Here is a 9,144-nt window from a genome sequence, read left to right as displayed (position 1 = left end):
TTGATTCTTTGACAACTGTCTCCTCGTGCCTCCACAGAGACTATGTTGACCTGTCAGGACAAGTTTCATCATTTCCTCTCTAATCATGCATTCTTAACTTCACAGTGTCATTCCTACTGCAACATTCTGCTTTCAAACCTTCTCAAAGGAAAAAATAATTTTTCTAGTTTTTCTTGTTTAGTTTTTTTTTAATTGTGTTTACAGATTTCACATCAGTTAGAGATTATGATATTTTATTTAATAAATTATTAAAACAAGTTATCAGTTAGAGATTATGATATTTTATTTAATAAATTATTAAAACAAGTTATGGATAATATGAGAATTTAGCCTAAATACACTTTGTTATATCATGAAATTAGAAGTTCAAATGGTCGGTTACCCAGACAGCCTAAAGTCCTTTCAGTAAAAAAGTGACAGTCACGTCACATCATAAATTAAGAGCATTAATTATTGATTAGGAATTATAAAGCGTGATTAAACATCCATTAGATCTGTCTTAATCATTATGACAGGATAAGGCCTAATAGAACAATATAAATAAAAGAGAACCCTCATATCGAAAAGGAATGTTATTTTGAATTTTAAACTAGACTACCAAAATTGAACTCAGACGTCGAAATATCTTTGCAGATACCCCACCTTCTTAGACACTAAAAAAAAAAGATCAAAACTGAAAAGAGGATAAAAACAATTAAAAAAACATTGGATCTCGATCTCGAATAAATTGTAAGAATATATGGTATTTAATTTAAAATACATGCAATAAAATTTTTAGTTTTAAGAAGTTATTAAAATATAATTGAATTTTAAAATATGATATTTCTATGGAAAAAATAGAGTTAAATTTGGAGATAAGATTTGTATTGGGAAGCGTGATCTGTAACGAAAAGGACGTGACAGTTGGGAAGTGATGAAAGGCATTTAAAGCAACTCTGTTTCACAATTAACCCCAAAACTTTATCTTATCTCCCTTTTTTAATCTATCACTCACTTCTAGTAAACAATTTTTAAAATATTACGTAAAATTGAAAATGAGACAATTTTTTATAGGTTAATATATTTATTTTTATGTAGTTTTATGTGAAATTAATTTTGATTTTGGTAACTAGTTTAAATTGTAGATTTCTTTTATACTTCTAGTAAGTAAAGTTAAAATAATTTATACTAACTTATTATTAATATTATAGTGCAATTCAGGTTGAAGTTATTTTTATTATATCGAATAACTTATTTTAATAATTTTATTTTACTATAAGTAATGAAGATAATTAAAATTTGGATAAAAAAATATATTTAATCATTTTTTATTAAGATAAGCAAACAAATATTTGAATAATCAAATTTAATCTTATCTGATTGTGATCATTATTTCTCTATCTTCCTAGTTATAATTTAATCTAGTTTATTTGTAAGTTAAAATTAATAAATTTATTACACAAATTGAAAATTATTTTTTTGAGAAACAAATATGAAATAAAAAACCTAACTTATGTTCCAATTAATTTTAACTTTAAAATCAATTTTATTTTTTGATAAATAAAAATAAAATAAAAACCTTACAGTTTAACTCATGCTTAAATTACTTTTAACTTTTAAAAGTCAATTTTATTTTTTAATAATAATTATAGATAATTTATCCAAACAAAGCTAAAATATATATGCTAGAAACTTGGATTTTTTTTTTTTATAAAAATGGAGCATTTTTTCTCATTTATTATTAAAATTGGATCACTTTTAAATTGTGAAAGTCATGTCAACAACGTTGCACAATTTAATTCAAAGTGATTACATAAAAATTGTTAACTTTAAATGCAAACTCATTTTGATAATAGGGTAAAAAATTGTCCAAGATTCATAAAAATAGAAGAAATTTAGTGAATTATTGATAATTTCAAGTTTCACACACTAATAAAATTGGGTTATAATATAAGTCTTAAAAAATGTACTAGTCATTACTTTTTCCTCAAATGTATTTCTCTAAACTTGAAAAGATAAATTTGTGGCACAACATTTTTAGCATTTTTTAGATCTACTATTTTTCACTTAAAAAATCTAATGTTTTTTTCACTTTTTAAATTACATAGATATTTTAATTAAAAGTAACTTTTAAATTAAAAATATAGATACAAATGAACCGTTGTTTTAAATTTATTACAATTTTATGATTATATGCATTGAAAGTTCCCTACAGCTAAATCAAAGTCATAGATAGATCTATTTTTTAAGTTCGTTTTAGGTTGTTTTTAAAATATTGAAAAAACAAATAAAATATTTTGCAAGATTATATATTTTATTCTGATTCATTTTTAGATCGTTATATATATATATATATATATATATATATATATATATATATATTAAATACTAGATAATAATAATAGTAATTTTATGATGGTATAAAGCTTGATAGAAGAATAATAGTAATTGGTGCGAGAAAAGTTCTTATTAGAAAATTGAGTACATAGTTATATAAATAGATTATTTTTACATTAAAATTTTCAACAAGTAATTAAAAAATATTTTTTATGAATTAAAATTAGTTTATACATAAATTAAAAATAAATAAACTGTTAAAAAATTAATAAATGAACTTATGTATGAGTTAATTTCGTCTATCTTCTAAAAATATGTGTAGAAGTTAGTCCAAACAAAAAATGATAAAGTTAATCTTATTTTTTTTATTTATTTTTTCACAACTCTAAGAAAGTTGTGATGATAGAAATAGGAAAAAAAAGTAGAAAAGTGGCCATTATTGTAATAATAAAAATGTTAGTGATCTAATAATATCATGTTCATGATAGTAACAGTAATAATTGTAATGGTTATAATAATAATGATAATGAATGGAAATAATGATAACATTGATTATATTAACTATATATTTATATATATATATTTCTTTTCTTTTCAAGTGTAGTTTAAGAATTGTTTTAGAAAAATTTATAAATGTAATAAATTTTGTTAAAAAATATTTATAAAATTTGCTATTTTAGTTTTTATTTATTTTTATATTATAATAAATGGGTGGGTGGGTGTATATATATATAAACTAATTAGTAAATAAATAAAAAGTACAAATATAAATATGAAATAATGGTTGGTAACTATTGTTTTTAAAAATGAAAGTTAAAAAATATCATATTTAAAAATGAATGAAAAAAGTAATAATAATGGTTACTATCACACTAGTGTTAAGCATGACAACTTGTAATAATAGTCATGATAATATATATTACAAAGATTAATCTAGCTTGTGACATGTTAGGAATGGGGTTTAATAAATAAATAAAATACTAAAGTTAAATAATTCAAACATAAATATAAATAACTTTTTTAACAAATCAAAACTAAAACTTAAATTTAATTATTTTCATTAATGAAGCAAATTTGAACCCGTGTGTTCTTCATAAATCAAACTTAAAATTAAAGTATTAAGTTTAAGTTGTAACGTGTATGATAATCATTCATGATTAAATAAATTATGATATACATTCACAAGCTTTGCTTTCTATTCCCATTGTTCATATGCTCTCATTATTGGTTCAATGATTGAGTAAATCCACAGATCAAAATATTAAAGATCTGAAAAATACAATTTGATGTTGAAAAGTTCCAACTGAAGACTTATTTTCTTAGAGTTGATTTTGATTTTATGTTCTTGTTCACTTCATCCACTACAATGATTTTAGGGTTTTTTTTAGCACTTAAAATGTGATATTTATAGGTTTTCTTCAATCCATGTAATTTCAACTAAGTGATATCTTAACAAATAATTTTCAACTTTACTTCAACCAAAGTAATTTTAAATCAAATTTAAGATGATTCAATTTTAAGTATTTTTAAGTTTACTTGAATAAAATAATTTTTCTATTGGGTCATGTTTTAGCCTAAACTTAATAAGAGCATAACAAACTCATATTTTGTTAAGATATTATTTTATTCAATCTTAACTAAGATATAATTTGATCAATCTTGATTAATACATCTTTTGTTTGTCTAAATTAATACTTACTAAAGTAATTAAAAATAAATTATATTTCAATTAGTTCTAATCAATACACCTCTTTGTTATTCTCATATAAGACTTTTGGTCAATATTAGTTAGATATGTCTTTTAGTTGATTTAAACTGTTTTATATTCCTATTTATCTTAGTGAAAATGAGTCAATATTGAAACATTTTCTTTAAGAAAAAAAGTCATGGGTCAATATTGTTAGTGATTAAGAAAAGTGCAAGATGATCGTCCCTATACTTAATTTTGAATTAGATATTACTCAAATAATACGATAATTTATGGTCAAAATTGAGACGGTTCAGATTATATCACAAAAATAAATTTATTTGTTATCCACAAAGAATATTAAATAAACTTAATTTTTATTTATTTTTCATAAAAAATTTTATTTTTTTATTCTTAATTTAAACCACTGTTATATTGATTTTTTTTTACAATTTTTATTGTGAGCAACTTTCATATAATATTGTGTATTCAAATATTTGTTACTTTGATTTATAATGTTAAAAATATTTAATTTAAACTGCATAAAAAATTAAAAAGTAACTTAACAAATACTAAAAATATTTCAATAATTAATAATGTCTGTAAGCTTAAAATAAGTAATAATAGGTAAAATGAAATTAAAGAAATAAGAAAATATATTAAAACGTACGAAATTATAATGAAGGAAAATTATATAAGGTATAAGTTAGAAGTTGGCTTAATGAGCTTCTAACTTATAAGCTCCTAAAATAAACTATTTCAATATAATTATCAAACATTTTTACGTTGTTAAAACTTTTATAAGCTAATAAAATAAAGTTATATTAAGAAGTTAGAAACAGTTATAATATAACCAAAAGTATTAATTACACATTTTAATTAGTATATTCTCTTAAATAACGATTAAAAAATCAGAGATAATAAGTTATTTTGGATTCAAGTAAAAAAAAAATTGTAGTTTCAATTAGTTTTACTTCAAAATTATAACACGTGAATAATTATTTTTAAAAAAACTAAATCTTGAAAAAATGAAAAATTGGAGGGACCCATATTTTTTTAATAAATGAAGTGAAAGTGTTGAAGCAACACTGAGTTTGAGGCAATTAATGTCACAAAGAGAGCATTTATTGAATCTTCCTCTTAGCCAAATTTCTTTTGTCCACCTAATTAATTCCCTCACATTCCTTTCTCTTTTAGTCCTTTTAAACCACATGCAAATGTAACACCACTTCATTCCATTCCACACACACTCCTAAAATAACATCCAAATTTTAATAAATATTATATTTAACATTTTTTGTTATTTGAATTTTGGCTGTGTTTTACTAATCTGAATAGTCTCACATTATTTAAAAGTTAGATAAAATCAAGTGTAGTTTAAATATATCTTCTTCATTAAATTATAGTGTTCTATAATAACAAAAATCGTAACAGAATTTCAAGTCCTAAAGCGAACAATACTTTAGATGTTATCCTTGTAACACCCCGAAAATACATATAACTATTAAATACACGCTCTACATATTTCTATACGAACTTAGAGTTTTTCAAAATATTTCTATTACAAGATTATGACTTATAGAAATACCAATATTTACATATTCATAACTCAAAATAAAACTCTGAAACCTTTAAGGCTCTCATGCACCTGTATGGTCATCTGCTCGTGTACATAGTGTAGTCATCGCAGTTCAAACACAACATGAAAAACAAGGGTAAGCTAGTAAAAATAAAATTTTATAATATATGCAATTAAATTAAAAGAGAAAATCAAATTACATGGTCAATTTCTCAATTATTCAATCTTCTTCAAATTCCAACATAAAACAATCACAGAGATCTCACATGGATCTACACATCCAGATATTCAACAAACAACGTCTTACTGAAGACCCATATTAAGTAAGTCCTATCAGAAACTATCACCTGATCCAAAGATTACTAGCGAATCCAACATAAAGGATCAGGGTAAGTTCAATACAACCCAAGTCGTGCATCTCATATGTCACGGTGTGCATGAACTCCCCCATCAGCTTCTCACCACATGATATCTTAGTCTATGTGACTTAGATCATCAGTGAAGATCAGAGATCTCTGTTACCACATAGGCATCAATACTCAATACACAAATAAACATCAGCCCATACATTATCCCAAATGTATGAATTTAATTCCATACCATTTTCATCATACAATATCATGCAAAACGCAATCCAAAATATTCAGAATCCTATTTAACATAAAAAAAAACACTTAAATACTAAATCATCAAAATCTAATATTTCCACAAGTTTAAATAATATATAAACAAACAACACAATATATATATATAAACACATAACATCCTTACAAGAGAAATTGAATATTGGGACCACGTCCCCTCCGCATTCAGATCTTCTATCCTAGGGTGCTATTAAAAATTAAATTTAGCTTCTCTTACCTTATCCTCCCAGTCTGGATAATTTTCAAAATTTAAGGGCCTAATATAAGTTATCCAAATATAACAAAAATTCAGTATATAGTAGAATAAGTTGAGAGGATTAAACTTCTCAACTGACCCCATCAAAATTGATGAGTAAATCCTAAGAAAAAATAGAGAACAAAGGATCTTTAGAGCAAAAATGAACTTACTCTGTTTAAAAATCTGATCGAGTAGAAATGTTCCTTAACTCGCCAGCTACAACGTGATTCGATCAGATTCTAAAATAGATGAAGATTGGGAGAGAAAATTAAGAGAGAGGGAGAGAAGAGAATATGGAGAAAGAGAGAGAAAGAGAAAATGAAAGGCACTTGGGGTCATGACTCTGCTTTTATTTTCTTACGCTGTTACAATCCTCATCCCCTTAAACCTCAACTGAGAACTTGTTTTGGTATGCTGAGTATTTTCATATCACTTAGTCTTATAAAAAAATTCAACCTAGAGTGATAGCTATTCAATTCAAGAACATGAGAAACCATAAGACAAAATTTCACTTAAGGTGAAGATAAAAAAAACTTTATAAGAAATTATATACAAAAGATATTTTATATTGAATTATCATATATGAGAAAATAGGAAAAAAGACCAAGAAATGAAAAAAATAATATTAAAAGAAGAAATCAGAAATATGCAACAAAAAAGACATCTTAGATTTATTTCTACAAAATAAGACTTTAACATAATGATAAAAAAAAATAATGTACAAATTAAAAAAGAAAATAACAAGCAAAAACATAGACACTGAGAAACTAAGAAAAGGATTTGAGTGTATTGTATCTTATGCTATATAAGGTGATAAGTTTTATTATATATACAAGACAAAAAGAACAAAGCAAAAAATAAATACAGCAACAGAAAAAAAATCATACACAACAAGAGAACCACTCAATGATTCTCAGTTGAAAATTTTATTTTAAGTTTCTTAGGGTAATATTAAATAGTGGATAAAAAAGAAATTAAAGAAATAATACGTAGTATATCCATTTATATGAAAGATAATTACTTAAACAACTTCTAGTATTTTAAAGTAGATGTGAAAATAATTTATATATTGTTTTCTTATCTGTTGAAACGTTTTTTAAAGATAAAATCATGACAGAACATTGACCTCAAAAGTGGACAATATCTCGGATGCGGATGCTATCTCTTGAACTTGAGGTCAAAACGACATCGTTTGTAGGAATGAAAATGTGTCTCAAACCCTTCAGCTAGGGGAAAACCACTTCCCTTATACCTCAACTGGGGAACTTGTTCCGGTACTGTGAATATAGTCTCACATCGCTCAACGGTCAAGACTAAGAACAATTTATATACTCATTTCTTCTCCAACCCGCTGAGGTGCCTTTTAAGGACAAAACGGTCACGGAACACCAACTTCCGAAACGAACAATATCTCAAATACAATGATTAACCCTAGTGATACTATCTCCTCAAATTCGAGATCAAAATAAATATTAATCGGAAAAAATAAAGAAAAGTGATGTAGGGATATGTTTTAAGAGGGGCAAACAAAGGTGGGCATGTCTGGATTTGAATACGGAAATGGAAAAAGTTGCAGAGAGAATGGTGGTTATCTAGTTAGTGTCGGTGGTGACCATGCTTTTCTCTAACTTTTTTACTCTTTACACGCTTTTTATCATGCTTTTCTTTGCTTTCTGTCCTTCCCTATACTATATTTCAACTTTTTATGTGGACCACTCCCTTGTTTATTTACAAAATGAAAGAGAGTACTATTTTAGATGGCATAAAACATAACTTTTTTAGGTTTTTAGCTCACAAAACAGTTTATAATACAGTGTTGACCATAAAATCTGTTCAAATAAAGTGAAAAAAGTTTACAGTATTTTATTAAAATAAGAAGTTTATAAAAGCCTCAACATGTTGTCTTAAAAGCTTAATTTTGATAAATTGTTTACATGTCAATTAGTTAGAGATTATCCCAAACTTAAAACAACCATTGCAAAAATTAAGAACTTTAACGTAAAATAATTGCAAAATGCTAAAAGTAATTACACTTCAATACGTTTTAATTGAATTCATTTCTCAAATACTCCCTAAACTAAAACTTATTAAATTATTTTCTTATACTCCCTAAATTAAAGCTCTTTTCAAGTTGAAGATGTGGAACCTAAACTAAAATTTATTAAATTATTTTCTTATACTCCCTAAATTAAAACTCTTTTCAAGTTGAAGATGTGGAAACTGGGGAGATGCATGTCATACCTACACCATATCATTTAAGACATACGATCAATATAAAATTTAAAATTCAACATTATTCTTAGCTTCATTTTTGTTTACAAATGCAAAATAAAATAAAATATGGAAGTGATTGTTATATACTCTAAATTTCGATATCCGAAAGGTCACTTTCGAACTTCATTTAAGCTTTCGAATGACCATATCCAGAAGTTAGTTATAAGTTATGGATTTCCATATCCATAATGGTGTTGAAGATCGTGTTAGATATAATTAGATATTATTAGATATTATGAGATATTATAGATATTGTTACATATTTCATATTTATGTAATAGGCTTAGTCCATATGTTTTTTTTCCTATATAAACATAACCCTATGTGTTCAATATACACAAGAGATTTACCTTATTCTTTCTTTTCCTTTAATATGGTATCTAGAGCATAGGGTTAGGGTTCAATT

This window comes from Phaseolus vulgaris, chromosome 9 (genome assembly GCF_000499845.2).
Source record: "Phaseolus vulgaris cultivar G19833 chromosome 9, P. vulgaris v2.0, whole genome shotgun sequence".
Lineage (NCBI taxonomy): Eukaryota > Viridiplantae > Streptophyta > Magnoliopsida > Fabales > Fabaceae > Phaseolus > Phaseolus vulgaris.
Note: the sequence above shows the minus strand (reverse complement) of the source record.